Source organism: Miniopterus schreibersii, assembly GCF_964146895.1.
Source record: "Miniopterus schreibersii genome assembly, chromosome: 8".
Classification (NCBI taxonomy): Eukaryota; Metazoa; Chordata; class Mammalia; order Chiroptera; family Miniopteridae; genus Miniopterus; species Miniopterus schreibersii.
In genome coordinates, this window is record NC_138109.1 from 27,806,767 (window position 1) to 27,823,747 (window position 16,981).

Here is a 16,981-nt window from a genome sequence, read left to right on the forward strand (position 1 = left end):
ATTCACAAAACTTTATACTTACTACCAGCAATACACTAAATTTCTACTTCTTCATTTTGGTTGCATTATGAAAAAAATGCTAAAAAGGGACCCATTGTCAGGAAAAAATGTCAAAGACTTGGAAATGAGTGAAAGAGATTGCTGGGTTGGCGTTAAGGTTAGGGTTAGCCCTTTCAGTGTAAGGCCAGGCATTGTCTAGCAGAAGCTGGTCCCTATCCATAGGGACCTCTGACTTCCTATTGACTAAGCTATTTTACAAGCAAATTGATAGTTAAAATAATTCTTGTCCAATCTGTAGAAAAGATACCCCAAAACATTACATTATATTGACCTATAGGATATTAAACCACTTTCACCTCTCTTAGCAAATTCACACAACATTCCTGTAATATTTTCTGGCTCCCTCATTAATAAATAAGATAAACAATGTTTTGACATGTGTCTATTTTATATTTCTATGGGAGTCATGCTTTTACCTTTCAGAAAATTATACTTTAGCACCACTAAAATTAATTTCACAATCTACTATTGGATTGCATTCAGCATGTTGAAAACCTGTGCTTTAGAGTATATACCTAAATTACTGAAATATACTGTATGTGCATCTTCAATTTCACCAGAAAATACGTCTTTTCCAAACTCTTTGTTCCAATTTACATTCCTGCTTTGAATAAGAGTTCTCTTATTCCACATCCTTGCCAACACTTAATATTGTTACTGAAAAGGGAACCTGGTCCTGAGCAGATCTGCCTAAGGCCTGGCCAGTAGTGTGTGGGTTTTTGACTTCGTGCAAGAGAGATTTCACAGTATGAGTCCTGGTGAATTTTAGAGATTGTTTATTAAAGCTGGGACAGTGAAACAAGAAAGGGCTGGGAAATGAGCCTAGGCTGGTCTGCTTTGGCTCACTAAGAAGTCAGAGAAAAGGGGCCTTGGGGACAGGTTCAGGGGGGTTGTCAGGGATAAACCATCACTGCCCATTGCTGCCCTGGTTGCAAGTCTCGTGGGGTTCCTTAGAGTTTAGGAGATGCATGCCTATCGGGTAAGAAGGGGTAGGGGGAGGCGTGGGTGTGCTCTTGGGAGAGAGAGCTCAAGCTGAGCCTTCATTTTGGGTTTTATTTTTTAATTTTTATTTTATTTATTTTTAAATATCTATTGATTTCAGAGAGAGGAAAGGAGAGGGAGACAGAGAGATAGAAACATCAATGATGAGAGTCACTGATCGAGCCTGCAACCCGGGCATGTGCCCTGACCAGGAATCAAACCCCGATCGCCTGGATCCTAGGCTGACGCTCAGCCGCTGAGCCACACCCGGCCGGGCTTGGGTTTTATTTTTTAAAGACTGGTCATTTGGGGAGGTCTTAGGGGAGGATCTCAGTAGAATATTCATCAGCTTTATGCTAGTATATCAAAATGAGGCTTATTCTCTTAACTTCATCTGTCCTTGGGTGTGGTCAGCAAATGACACTAATTGGATTTTTGCTATCTCCCTCTAGTAGGGTGAGTTAAGCTATTTACCCTCTGGTTGGGGAGGAGAAGTACAAACCATTTACTCTCAAATGTCCTTGGTTTAGGGAAGATAGGATTTACTAGATGGCTGCAAACTGCTGTTTAATTATCTCTCTTAGTTTCCCTATTCTGTTTGTCCTGGCTTACTGGACTATCTCAATATTGCCAGATGTTTCAATTTTGTATAACCTGGTAACTGTAAAGTGGCATTTCATTTAAAAAATAATTTACATTCCCTTGCCTGGCCGGGCGTGGCTCAGCGGTTAAGCATCGGCCTAGGATCCAGGCGATCAGGGTTTGATTCCCGGTCAGGGCACATACCCGGTTGAGGGCTTGATCAGTGACTCTCTCCTCATTGATGTTTCTGTCTCTCTCTCTCCCTCTCCTTTCCTCTCTCTGAAATCAATAAAGATATATTTTTTAAAAAAAAAAATAATAATTTACATTCCCGTTTATTAATGAGATCAGTTGCTATGGACTGAATTGTGTTCCCTCAAATTTGTATGTTGAAGGCCTATCCCCCAGTGTGATGATACCTGGATGGGGCCCTCATGATGAATTAGTGCCCTTATAAGAAGAGATGCCTGCATTTTCACCAAGATGGTGATGAAAGCAAAGAAGGAAGCCCCTGCCCTTCCCAAAGCCTAAGCCAAAGCAAAGGCTTTGAAGGCAAAGAAAGCAGTGCTGAGAGTCGTTCACAGCAACAAAAAAAGATCAGCATATCACCCACCTTCCAATGGCTGAAGACACTGCAGCTCTAAAGGCAGCCTAAATATCCTTGGAAGAGCACCCCCAGGAGAAATAAGCTTGACCACTACGCCATTATCAAGTTCCCCCTGGCTACCAAGTCAGCCATGAAGAAGATAGAAGACAACAATACACTTGTGTTTATTGTGGATATCAAGGCCAATAAGCACCAGAACAGGCTGTGAAGAAGCTCTATGACATTGATGTGAACCAAGGTCAACGCCCCCATCAGGCCTGATGGAGAGAAGGCACATGTTCGACCGGCTCCTGACTATGATGCTTTGGATATTGCCAACAAAATTGGAATCATCTAACCTGAGTTCAGCTGGCTAATTCTAAATATAAAAATTTTACACTGTAAGAAAAAGAAGAGATGCCTGAAAGCTTGCGCTCTGTCTCTCTCTTTCTCCCTCCTCCTGTCCCCACCCTATACACAAAGGAGAGGTCCTGTGTGCCCACAGGGAGATTATGACTGCCTACAAACCAAGAGAGAAGCCTCAAATGAAACCTACCTTGCCAGCACCTTGATCTTGGACTTCCCAACTTCCAGAACTGTGAGAAAATGTGTTGTTTAAGTGACTCAGTCTATGGTACTTTGTTATGGCAGTCCAATTTGACTAATACACAACCCAATTCAGTTTCTTTTTTTGAAAAATGGCTATTCATGTCTTTTGCCCATTTTTCTATTGAATTTTTAATTTTTATTGATTTATAGGAAGTTTTTAATTATATGTGTTGCCAGTGTTTTCTTCCAATTTGAGCAAATCATACATCTGGTAGGGGGCTTATATCTAGAATATATAAAGAATGCTTACAACTAGAAAACAAAACAAAACAAATAACCCAATTTTAAAATGGGCAAAAGTCAACAATCATAAATCATGTTGATAGTTTGTACTTGATATAAGGTGATGAAAATGGCACTTTACCTCTGTGATCTTCTTCCCCAGATTCCACAACCCCAATCTAATTATGAAAAACATTCCAGACAAATTCCAATAAAGGGGCATCCTGCAAAATACCTGATGAGTACTCCTCAAAACTCTTACGGCCATTGAAAACAAGGAAAGTCTAAGTAATTGTCACAGCCTAAGAAAACCTGACAACTAAATGTAATATTGTATTCTGGACGCTATCCTGGAGCAGAAAAAAGACATTAGGTAAAAATTAAGAAACTATGAAAAACTATGGAATTTAGTTCATAATATTTCAGTATTAGTTCATTAATTATAAAAAATTTACCATACTTTCTCTCTCATCAATTTTTCTCTCTTTTTCTATCTCTCTCCCACCCATCCTCTCTCTCTCTCAAATCAATACAAACATATTTTTTAAAAAGTACCTCCCGGCCGGGCGTGGCTCAGCAGTTGAGCATCAGCCTAGGATCCAAGAGATCGAGGTTCAATTCCCGGTCAGGGTACATGCGGGCTCAATACCCAATGACTCTCTCATCATTGATGTTTCTATCTCTCTTTCTCTCTTTCTCTCTCCCCCCTCTTTTCCTCTCTCTGAAATCAATAAAGATATATTAAAAAATAAAAATAATAAATAAATAATAAATAAATAAAAGTACCATACTAATGTAAAATGTTAATAATAGGGGAAATTGAGTGCTGGGTATATGGGAACTCTCTGTTCTGTCTTCCAATTTTTTTGGTGTAATTCTAAATCTGTTCTAAAAATATAGTCTATTTTTTTTTTAATGAGCAAAGGATTTGATTTTACATTCCCCAAGGGAGATCTACAAATGGCAAATAAGCACATGAAAATATGCCCAATATCATTAGTCATTGGAGAAATGGAAATCAAAGCTATAAGAAGATACTATTTCACACCCACTAAGCTGGCTAAAATTAAAAAAAGATAGATAATAGCAAGTGTTGGAATCAGCTATTTCTCCATAGAGCTCTAGATGTTATAGGTGGAAGTGGAGTTCTTGGGGTGCCACAGGGAAAAGAATTTCCTGAGGCCCCCATGGGAGGATGGGGTTTTGTGGAAAGCTTTATTGATGATGTAAAATGAAGGGAGTTCCCCTCCGAGGTCCCATCTCTGTCTCACCATGGAAGAAGTCCAATCTTGTCTTCAGCAGGGATAGAATTAAGGTTACTGCCCCAAATTTCTGTTCCATGTTGAAGTCCTGTCCAGTCGAGCATCTGGCTAGCTTAACTTGTGTTCCCAGTTGCAGTCCATTGTATGTGGGGTAGATGGGCCATGCAACTGCTTCAGGCCACATAGCTATGGAGAGAAAACAGGCAAGCACATGGGCACGAGAGGCAAGAGCATAAGAGAGAGGAAAATCTTTGTCCAGAGATTTTACCCTTCCAAGATTTTGTGCACTTGCAATGGCTCCACCTTCCTAGCCAGTGATCCTTTTTCTCACACTGGACTGAAAGGCAAACACCTTCCCTACGTCACCCTGACTTCACTGTGCTCGCATCCACCCTACCCTTTGTTCGACTCCCTCCTCCAGTGATCTGCAGGGAATGGCCTGGTGGTTCCCTGGGGAGTGTGAAGCTGCCCAGATGACCATGCTTATAATATCTGACTCTCCCTTTGCTCTCTTGCTTTATTAATATTAATAAAGTAGCTAATTACAATGATAACATATATGCTTTTATTTTTAAAGATCTAATTGGCTTTATTCAACAATTTATGAAACATGAAGCAGGTGCTTCCTAATGGGAAATGGTATTTAGAGATCAAATCTGGACACCAGAGGGAGCTAACTGCTACTGGGTTAGACCATACATCATTTTTTAAATGATTCTGAGTTGTTAGTAGTATATAGTTTGGATAATATCACTGTTTTCCTTGGAAGGTTATGTTAAAGACTAGAGAATGGAGACTTTCTAATTAAGCAATTTGTTTTACAATGAAATAGGCTAAATTTATTAATCAGAAGCTCACTATTGTTTGTTTTTCTTTTTTTTTTCTTTTTCATTTCTCCTGAGAAATAATAGTTTGGGTTGGAAATAAGGAGTAGGAAAGAAAGATGGTTTGATAAAAGAGCCAGCTTTTAGGTTTGAACAGAAAAAAATTTTTTGTAGAATTATCAGAGGCAGAGACAAAACAGAATTTCTTATATTTGCCAAAGAAATATGTAGCTCTGAAATGCAGAAGAGATAGAAAACAATGCAGTGGTTCCTTAAATGCAGTGGTTATGGAAGAAAAGGAGTGTCTGCAAATTATATGAAGTACCTACTGCTTCTTTTTGGTGCCCAGCCCAGAAGTGCTCCATTGTTTTGCAGTCACAGTATTTACTAATTTGGCAAGCAAGTCAACAGAGAATCAAAGGATAAGTAAAGTAGCTTGTTTACATATCAGAAGAGAACTGACCTCAAAGTTCACAGTTCACCATTGTCCTTACTTCCCTCAAAACTTAGAACTTCTTGAATGTTTGTTGAGGACTACTTTGCATCTAAAACATGTGTTGGTTTTGACCTTTATCTAATACTCACGACTTTATTTTGGTTAAGAGAAGTAAGGTGAATGCTGGCTGGACATCTTGTGATCTGGATTAAATTTCCTCTAGGGGTCAGTTTCAGGGCTTCCAGGAGTTGGGTTTAGTCAGAGAATCACACCTCAAACAGGATGTTTTTCCAACTGGGTCTTTTTTCACAAAGTACTTTTCAAAGACAATTGCTTATTTCAAAGGCAGTAGTTTTCAACCTTGGCTGCTCATTAGAATCACCTGAAGAGTTTTTAAAACAATACTATGCCTAACCCCCAGAGATGCTGATTAAATTGGCTTGGGGTGGGGCATAGTCTTCTTATGTTCTGAACATTCCCTAGGTGATTCTAATATGCGGCTAAGGATGAGAACCACTCTTCTAAATAGAGTGAAAAACTTGAAGGCTTTTGGGTTTTTTAAAAACAAAGGTGGTTTTGATAAAAGGACAAAATAAGGTATACATAGAGGACAGTATATTCCAAACAGTTTGATTATATACCCCATCAGTAAAATATTTTAAATGCCTTCCAAATATATGTATATTTATTTTTGTGTAAATTATATATAACACAAACTATAAAATTAAAAGATGATATAAATATGACATAAACAATACTTCTAAATTAGTTTTTATTTTGCCCGGCCGGTGTGGCTCAGTTGGTTTAGTGTCGTCCGGTGCATCAGGAGGTCACCAGTTTGATTCCTGGTCAGGGCACATGCCGGAGTTGCAGGCTTGATCCTCAGTGAGGGGCGTGCAGGAGGCAGCTGATCGATGTTCCTTTCTCATCAGTGTTTCTCTCTCTCACTCTCCCTTTCTCTCTCTGAAATCAATACATATTAAAATTTTTAAAAATAGTTTTTATTTTACTTTTAATGGTATAAAAAGCCCTTTTACTTTTTTCTATTGAGAAGCAATGGGACAGAATAGTCTTTATTCTTCTTAAATATCTTGTAAAACAGTAATTCGAAGATCTAGTTGTAGCTTTAATTCATTTCTATGCTTGATTTAATGGATATTATAGTTTAAAAATATAATTCAGAAAAATTCCATGAGTCCTTTCAGTCCTGACACTAAAAAATGTGAATCACTAACAGTATTAGCTAGCTATTGCTATGTAGCAATAATAGCATGAACTTAGTGGCCTGAAACAACACACATTTATTATCTTGGAGCCTCAGAGAATCAGGAATCTGGCCATGGCTTAGTTGGATCCTCTGCTTCAGGGTTTCCCAAAGTTATTATCAGCTAGTTTACCGAGGCTGCCATCTCATCCGAGACTCAACTGGGTAAGAATTTGCTCCCAAGCTCACCTGGTTGTTAGCAGTATTCAGTTCCTCAGCTACTAGATTGAGGGTGTCTCTTTCTTGCTGGGTGTCAACAGGAGGCTACCCTCAGCTCTGCAAGGTGTCCTTCTTCATTTGGTAGCTTACAACATGGCAGCTTTTTTCTTCCAATCTAGAAGAGGAGAAACAGGTTCTCCTAGCAAGATAGTTAAATCTTATGTAATATAATCACATACAGATAACCACATACATACAGCCACCTTTGTTGTATTCTGTTGTTTAGAATCAAGTCACAAGTCTCATACATTCTAAGAGAAGGGGCCACATAAGGTAGTGAACACTAAGAGGTCCTCACCCTGGATCATGAGTCTGTCTACCACACTAATTAAACACCTAAATATATAAATGAAGGAGGGAAAAGGGAAAACTATTTTTCATAGTAATAGGCCAACTAAAAAATGTAGAAGGGATGATAGTCAGGAAATCACTATTTTCAACCATCATGGCAATAGATAATATAAATAAAAATAATCAACAGATGCTAAAACCATTGAATAAAAATATGTTGGAGAACAGAATATTTACATAATCTCAAAGTGTCTCCTCATAGACTTTTGCTTCCAACCATAATTTACTCTTCAGCATAAAACATCTAAAAGTTTAGACAAAATATTTGAAACAATACTTTTCAGATGTTGGAAAACAGGCAGACAAGAAAATGATCTTTGAGAGAAGGGAAACAAATGAGGTGAGCCCTGTAATTACCCCAGTTTACTGCATGGAGAGATTTTCCTGCTATAGTTCAAGGAGGGAGAATTCAGAGTCCAGCATTCTCTGAGTTCAGACAATGTTGAGAGCTTGAGGAGGCTAAGGTGGAATTTGCAGGCTAAAGTATCAGAGAGGAGAGAGAGCACTTTGCAGATCTTTAGAAGATTGCCCTCACATCTTCATCTGGGTACTGATCAGTACATGTGTGTAAGAAAACATTCCAAGCCTTGGGAAGATAGGTGGAAAAATCCTGGTCTCACATAGGCTGGAAACATTGTATGTTTCTAAGAGCCAGAGTAGGTCATCAGATAGAGTAATGCTTCAGTTGTATAGCAAAATTATCAATAGACTAAAAGCTGTTCTGGTCATACCTACTAAATCTTAAAAGTAAGCCTTGAAAGAGTCAAACAGTTTTTTGAAACAAAACTCAAGAATATTTACAGAAATACAAAAATATCCAGTACCCAACAATTGACAAAGTAAGGCATCCAATAAAAATTATCAGTTATGCAAAGAATATAAACTATAATGAGAAAAATCAATCAGTAGACAACAGATCTAGAAATGACATAGATGATAGAATTAATAGACAAGGACATTAAAATTATTTTAACCACATTTCATATGTTCAAAAAGGTAGAAGGAAGCAGCATGAGCATGTTAAACAGAAACATGGAAGATATAAGAAGCCCCAAATAAAACTTCCAGAGGCAAAAAATAAAATAAAATAATGAAATGAAAAATACATTGGATGGGAATAACAGCAGATTAGATACTGCAGGTCAGTTAACCTGAAGACATAACAAGAGAGCCTGGCTGGGCATGGCTCAGCGGTTGAGCATTGACTTAGGATCCAGGAGATCGCAGTTCGGTTGGATTCCGGTCAGGGCATATGCCTGGGTTGCGGGCTCATCCCCATTTAGGGGTGTGCAAGAGGCAGCTAATCAATGACTCTAATCATTGATGTTTCGATCTCTCCCCTTCTTCTTTCCTCTCTCTGAAATCAATAAAGACATATTAAAAAAAAAAAAGGCATAACAAGAGAAACTAACCAAAATGAAATATATAGAGAAAAAAGACTGGAAAAATAATGGCCAGAAGCACAAGTTGGAACTCACAAGGATGGAGTGAAACCTGTGTCAGTTCTCATCGTCTCTGACCTTGATGGCATGTGTATCCTGCAGAAGTTTTGAACAATACTATCAACAAACTTGACCTAATTGACACTTATATAACTCTATACTCAGAATAGATATTGTTTTCAAATGAACATAGAACATTTACCAAGATAGACTATGAGACATTCTGCTCCCAGGTTCCCTCTATCCCAGTTCATACAGGGTTCCCTGGGTGAATTGGCAGGAAAAGCATCATGTGGCAGAGCTGAGGACCTTGTGTGCTTGAAGGCAAAAAGGTTCTTGGGTTTTATAGGGCCTAATGAAGTGGACCCTTATTTTTCCAGGGGCCTCTACAATATATATCTCCAGGAAGGGAGCACTGAAGAGACCAATTTAGGAAAGGAAACAGAAGAGAGATACTTTTCTGGCTTTGGAGTCAGACAAACCTGAATTGCAGTTCTAGATGTGTCACTAACCAGTTATATGACCACAGGAAAATTACTTAACCTCTAAACTTACATCACTTCATCTATAAAATGCATATGACAATGTCCCCAAAGGGCCCATATGAGGCTCAAATAAGATAATACAGTTAAAGGGCTTCATAAACTATTTGTCCCTGTGCAAGCACACGCCATTGTTATTGTGAGGATGATTGCTTCCTGTATGGCCAAAGTGGCTAGTGGATTTCCTGCACATGGAGCATGCATCTGCTCAGACTCTGGCTGCTGTGTTGGGTCCCAGGGAAGCCAAGCTGAATTTCCGCCTTCATCCAGTTTCTTTTGTAACTTGGCCCTGCTTCAGCTTGGGCTGGCACTGAACAGGGACTGTTCAGGAAGTTCTGCCTGGCCAATCTGGGCCTCCTAAGATAAGGGGTTGGAAAAATCATTATCTGGATCCAGTATATCAGAGAAAAGGACTTCTCAGTTCTTGTCTCTTGGCTCCAGTTTTTGAGCTGCCCCATCCCACTCCTGTCCTTACCTTTTTCTGCTTTCTGTTTCTGTCCCTGCTCCCCCCTGCTCATGCTCATAGATGTGCTTCTGGCCAGGGCTGTGCCTGGCTGAACCATCAATCATCTATTTAGCTCACCACCCACCCAGTCTCTTTGCAGCTGGCCCCAAGAGTAAGGGCTGCTTGAATAATTTGCCTCTCTCTTTTCCCCACAGATTCAGGATTACAAGGCAGCTTTAAAGGAGAGACTTACTGGGCTTGGTGCAAGTTGCAGAGGAAAAGAGGGCAATATTGATACTTCCCCTCAATCCCCACAGATTGACACACATGCCCTTAAACATGCACACTCTAACATGTACACATTCTACATGTATATTATGGATATACACAGAGACATGCATACTGATGTCATTACACACACACATGCACAAATACACACTGACACAAATACCTTAGATCAGAAGGTCTAGATGGGGTAGGAAAAGTGATTGACTCTGATTCTCTTTTACTCCCCAAAGTCTGAGACAGACAAGTAAAAACTTTTTTTTTTTTTTTTTAAATATATCTTTATTGATTTCAGAGAGGGAGAGAGAGAGAGAGATAGAAACATCAATGATGAGAGAGTCATTGATCGAGCCTGCAACCCGGCCATGTGCCCTGACCGGGGATCGGACCCCGATCGCCTGGATCCTAGGTCGATGCTCAACCGCTGAGCCACACCCGGCCTGGCAGACAAGTGAAAACTTTACGTAAAGAAGGACTTGGAATTCTGAGAGATGTGCCCTTTCTGTCTTCGATGATCCATTTCATTGGCTGAGACCACAAAAGTAACAAAAGTTGCCTTGTATTGAATGCGCTTCTGTGTTCAGCACTGCCTTAGCCCCTTTGTATATGCCATCTCATGGAATCTTACCGCAGCTCTATGCACCCAGAATATTCTAGGCCTCACCAGAATATGGGATTAAAAGAAGTCATCTTAATATTAATGTCCAGTCACAGTGGTGCTTGGCCCTCATTTGCTATGCAGGACCTTAGTGCCCCTCAAAAGTCTCCCCATTTATTCTAAGGAATACTCAGAGGCATCTCGTAGGAATTGAGAGAAAATCGTTTATACTCTTATGCTCCAGGCATCTCTTCAAGGAACCTTCCCATTGTTTGGCACCCTCCACCAGAATTCTCCAGCAGGCATAGGCATCCTCCACCTCTGGCCTTGCCACTGGAGTTTGTAGTAGAGAAGGGGAAAGAAGGGAATTATCAGCTCCCTAATTTGTCACTAGGGTCACAAAGCTTCTTCAAGTCTGCCCCAAGTCTCACAAAGATTTTATGCATGACATGCTCCAGCCCTTTTGTAGCAGATGCTGTTGGTACCCTGCCTTTACCCTCTGGGCCTTAAGTACTCACTAACAAACTGCCATCTGCCTGCATCTGCATCTCTTTGCCTGAAGGTCACTCAGTCCAGCTTTGTGGTAGACTGGATGTGCAGTGACAAAGATGGTGATGGAGGGAATTAATATCCCCTGGAGCAGTTCTCAACCAATGACTGATGGGAATTGGTATATAATGTGTGTGTGTGTGTGTGTGTGTGTGTGTGTGTGTACCCCAGTTCCTCACCCTGGACATGGGATAACTCTGAGCCCTGTATTCTACATAATTTCCCACAATTTCTCTATGGGATTAAGTTCCAGTCACCTATAGTGATAGCTGGTTTGGTAACTTGTTCTTTATTGACCTCCTTCCCTTGCTTTTCTCACTCCTCACTTCCCTGCTAGTGTTTCCTATACCACTTAATAAACTACTTGCTCTTGAATCCTTGTGTCAGGGTCTGTTTCCAGGGGAATTCAAAGTAAGGCACCCATTCTCCAAGGAGACATCAGTCCCTCTGGCATTATCTGTCTCCTCTTAGCCTGCCCGAGGCTGGCTGGTCTGCAGAGTTTCCATCTTCTGGACACTGGAGTGATTATGACTTTCCAAACTTGCTGCCTCTATCAAATTACCTATTTTATTAATACAGCATATAATTCCAATTTATCTATAAGCAATAGAGACTTACGCAAGATGAGGTCTCAATCATATGTCTAGTTTTCCTTTCTTGGTCCAGCCTCTTTACCAGCTCTGCATACAATGGCTTCTGAGTATGTAAGAGGCTACTCTGGCTACTTCCTTTGCCTTGCCTGCAGGTTTATCTCAGTTTCCCCTCACTATCACTGACCAAATGCCTGGATTTTCTAAGCAAAGCTGCAACTGGCTCAGCATTTTTGCCTATTTTGCTTTTCATCCCAAGGCTTTTGGGAAAACTTTGTCTTATAGCACATGAAGATTACAGAATAATCTTTTGTACTCTTTTTTAAAATATGTATTTTTATTGATTTCAGAGAGATGAAGGGAGAGAGAGAGAGAAAGAAACATCAATGATGAGAGAGAGTCATTGATTGGCTGCCTCCTGCACTCACCTGCTGGGGATCGTGCCCTGACCTGGAATCAAACCGTGATCTCCTGGATCATAGGTCAATGCTCAACTGCTGAGCCACGCCAGCTGGGCAATCTTTTCTACTCATAAGCTTTCTACAGGTTGAAGGTTTCACCCTAGAAGACATGGTTGGTCAACTAGTGCTATTTGTGTTCCTGTCACACACATAGCAGGGGCAGGCTTGAGAGTTCACACTGAGTTCTGGAGAGATACTAGAGAGTGCTCTATGCCCCATTTAAAAGCACCTGAGACCTTTTAACTCTTATCAGTTGGTTATTACTCAGAATGTATTGTGGCTGAGGAGTGGCTTACTCTAGCCTGGGGAAACTGAGTTTATCACTTTCCCTGACAACAGAACAGAGTAGAGATGAGGAAGCCCAGGGGACTATTTCTTTGGCTTTACTAAGAAACCATAGTTCTCAGAGGTGCCCTTGAGCAGTTTACCTTGCTATTGGGCCTATGTTGCTATTACCGCTGTTGCTAAGTTATAAAGAAAATCACAAACTGCCTGGATAGCTGGTGAGGTGAGAACATTCACCTTTGGGCCAAGGTACAAGCTGAGCACAAATGTGTACCTGTTTGAAGTCAGTTATATTCCATTTCCAGAAAAAAGCATAGCCATATTTTTTCAAAGTTCCCAAATGTTCAGATAGGTCTATTTGTTTATTTGATTGAAAAAAATGTCCTATATATTTTTGTGACTGAATCATACAGGGGCACTTAGAAACCACACCTGGTAAGTCACACCTGCTTTGTTGAGTGCTCTGCAGACCTGGGGATTCAGGAAGAGCCTGAAAGGACTCAAAAGAAAGCTTCCTCTGGTCAGGTTGACATCTGTTGATTTAACCCCCTGCTGGTCTTCTAGTCTTAAGTTTTTAAGGTGCCCAGCATTGTCCTGGTACATAGCAGGTATTTAATAAATTATTTTTGAAGGAATGGATGAAGAAATTTCAATAACAAGTCTCTTTTAGAAAGTGAGTGAAGCTGGGCCAGTGTGGCTCAGTGGTTGAGCATTGACCTATGATCCAGGAGATCGAGGTTCCATTCCCAGTCAGGGCACATGCCCAGTGGGGGGCATGCAGGAGGCAGCTGATCAATGACTCCCTCTCATCCTTGATGTTTCTGTTTCTCTCTCCCCCTTCCTCTCTCTGAAATCAATAAAGACATATTTAATAAATAAATAAATAATAAATAAATAAGTGAGTGAAGAAAATGGCTAGAGGAGGGGTGAGTTCAAAAGTCAAGTCATCATTTAGTGAAGGAGGACTAGGAATTAAGTAGGACAAAAAAAATGGGGCGTGACTGTGTTTTGGTCTCAAAACAACCCCAGTTGCTTGGGGACTGATATGGATTCTGCCTGGACCTGAAACTTCTTATCTGAAGACCTAGTAGTGGGAGAAGTTTCACCCAGATGCGCTGACTATTCAGTTCTCTGCATTATTTCAGACCAGGCCCAGTATTCAACACTTGGCTAAAGAGGCATGTTCTCTCTCAACCAGAAAGCTGAGAAGGCCTCTTAAGAGTTTTACTTCATCCCCTCAGGGCACAAGAAGGCAGTCATTACACTGCAGTGTTAGAGGAAAGGCTCCCAAGGCAGACAATTGCTCCAATACTTTTTAGCCCTGGTAACTAAGGCTGTTGGCTGTCCAGCATACTTTTCTTTCTTTTTTTTAAAAAAATTATTATTTATTTATTTATTTCAGAGAAGAATAGAATTCTTTTATGATGGCAGATAACATTTTACTTAATTTGGGTTTAAAAAAATTAGTGTTGCCCTAGCCAGTATGGCTCCTTGGAGTAAAGAGTCCTGAGTTCGATTTTGGCCAAGAGCACATGCCTCAGTTGTAGGCTCGATCCCCAGCCCCAGTTGGGGCTCATGTGGGAGGCAACCAATGGATGTATCTCTCTCACATTGATGTTTCTCTCTTTCTCTTTCTTCCACTCTTCCAGAAAAGCAATGGAAAAAATATCCTCCAGTGAGGATAAAAAAAAAGAGTGTTTTCTATCATCACATAAATTGCAAATGTTGATCTGTGACACAAGCCTAACAAAAACAGGCAGCAAGCCAGATTTGGCCTGTGGTCTGTAGTTTGCCAACTTATGGCCTAACGTCTGAAGTCTATATTCTGAAACTTGGTATTCAAAGGGTTTCCAAGATTCACTTACTGCCTTTTCCCTCTATATTTCTCACTATTTCTATTCACATACTGCACTAGTGAAAGTAAAATACTTACCATTCACTATAAACCACCTGCATTTCCCAAGTCCACTCCTTTGTTCATGCTGTTCCATCTATGATTTCTCAACATCAAAATAGTTCAAGGTTCTGTACAAATGGCATCTCCTTCCTGAGATGTTTCCTGAACCTATAGCTAGAATTGATCCTTTCTTCCTTTGAATCCTCGTAGAACAAGCGTTGCCTATTTCTGATCACTTGTACAATATTTTGTTTCTTATACTGGACTCTCAGATCCTTGACCCTAGGCAAGTATCATGTCTAGTTCATTTTTGTGTCTCCCTCAGGATATAGCATGAACGGACATTCAACAGATTATAGAATTTATGATTGAATACTGAGGGAGAATGATTCATATTAGGGGAGAGAGCCTACCCTCTGGGATTCCATAGAAAAACTATGTAGAAAAACTCCCATCTAACTCGCTGCTCCAGGAATTCTTTAGTCTCAGTGTTCTCCTTTCTTGTCCTTTGATGGATGATTGTGTGGAATTAATTCTCATGGTTTATTTAACACTATTTAGGTTAACCCGTCAGGGTCTAGTCAGAGAAACAGAGCCCATGCCAGTAACTAAATAGAAGGAATTTAATACAGGGAACTAGTTACAAATAGGTTGGAAGTGAAACAGGGGTTGGGGAAACAACTCAGAAATCAGCAACAGCAGGAGACTTCTACCACCCCTAGGCTGGAGAATCAGAGGAAGAGGTGGTGTTAACAGAGACGATGAGCTGGGACCACTCAGTGGGAACTGAAACCATAGAAGGAAGGACTGCCCTGTGGAAGCTGAGAGAGGGAGGAAGGGACTGGTGAAACCTGGAACCATGGGAAAGACACAGCCAATGTTGGAGATGCTGCCTGAAGCAGACTCCCCAATATCCGTCCCATTAACTGAAAGTAACCAGGTTAGGAAACTTTAGAAATATAACTAGCATGAGTTAATCCCCTGCAAGCTAGGGCAAAATAGAGAAGGGGCAAAACATGGATCTGAGACTAGCACAATTAATAATGGCTGAAGTTTACAAAGATGTCCCAAGTCTATTAAAATTTAAAAAAATCTAACCTCAAAATTATAAAACTTTATTTTTTATTGATTTCAGAGAGAGGAAGGGAGAGGGAGAGAGATAGAAACATCAATGATGAGAGAGTCATTGATCAACTGCCTTCTGCACCCCCTGCTGAGGATCGAGCCCCAACCCGAGGCATGTGCCCTAACTGGGAATTAAACCTCTGTCTCCTGGGTCATAGGTTGATGTACAAATGCTGAGCCACATTGGCCAGGCACAAAATTATAAAACTTTAACAACAAAAATATAAGTGTCAGTGTCAAATGGATTTTCTTATTTTATTTGCCATTGATTACTATCATTTATTTTTAATTTAATTTTTATTTTTTGATACTCACCTGAGGGTAAGTTTTTATTTATTTATTTGAGAGAGAGAGAAACAGAAACATCAATGTGAGTGAGCAACATCAATCGGTTGCCTCACTCCGACCGGGGATGGAACCCACAACCTAGGTATGTGTCCTGACTGGGAATTGAAGCTGCAAGCTTTTGGTATATGGAAGGGTATTCTAACTAACTGAGCCACCTGGCTGTGGCAAGGTATGTACTTTTTTTAAAAAATTTTTTATTTCAGAGAGGAATGGAGAGGGAGGAAGAGATAGAAACATCAATGATGAAAGAGTCATTGATCGGCTGCCTCCTGCACGCCCCCTACCGAGGATGGAGCCCAAAACCCGGGCATGTGCCCTGACCAGGAATCCAGCCTCGATCTCCTGGATCCTGGGTTGATGCTCAACAGCTGAGCCACAATGGCCAGGACTTCTTTTTTCTTTTTTTAATCTTCTTTTTTTTTAATCCTCACCTGAGGATATCTTTTCCATTGCTTTTCAGGGAGAGTGGGAGAGAAAAAGAGAGAAACATTGATGTGGGGGAGACACATCAATTGGTTGCTTCCTGCAGGTGCCCCAACCGGGCCGGGGATTGAGCCAGCAACCGAGGTACTTGCCCTTGGCTGAAATTGAACCCTGGACCCTTCAGTCCATGGGCCAATGCTCTAACCACTGAGCCAAATCAGCTAGGGCAAGACTTTCTGATAATATGATCTGAGGGACCTGAGTGGCTAACTAGAAAAAAGAAAAGTGATGTGATCACATTTATATTCTAAGATTATGAAACTGTTTATATTAGTTATACATCTAAATACTGGTTGGTAGCTCTCAGTTCTGAGCTCTAAATCAATTTAATCAATAGTTCACTGAACATAATCTCCTTTATACTTCTCCTTCCTTGTTCCCTGTTTCAGTTACCCAAGTCAGAAACTTGGAAATCATTCTCGAGTCTTTTCTCTTTCCCTCCACCCAGATGCAGACAACAGGTCCTATTTTTACTTTCTGAGTCTCTCTAAAATCTATCTACTTTCTTCCATCATCACTATCACTTTGGTAATAC

The 16,981-nt window shown here is 40.4% G+C and overlaps 1 pseudogene across 1 annotated transcript; it reads left to right on the plus strand.

Moving 5' to 3' along the window:
• The first annotated feature begins 2,106 nt into the window (after positions 1–2,106).
• LOC308560552 (large ribosomal subunit protein uL23 pseudogene) lies at positions 2,107–2,567 on the plus strand (annotated as a pseudogene). The gene has a single exon. The product of its transcript is annotated as a large ribosomal subunit protein uL23 pseudogene (transcript).
• Positions 2,568–16,981: the final 14,414 nt, after the last annotated feature.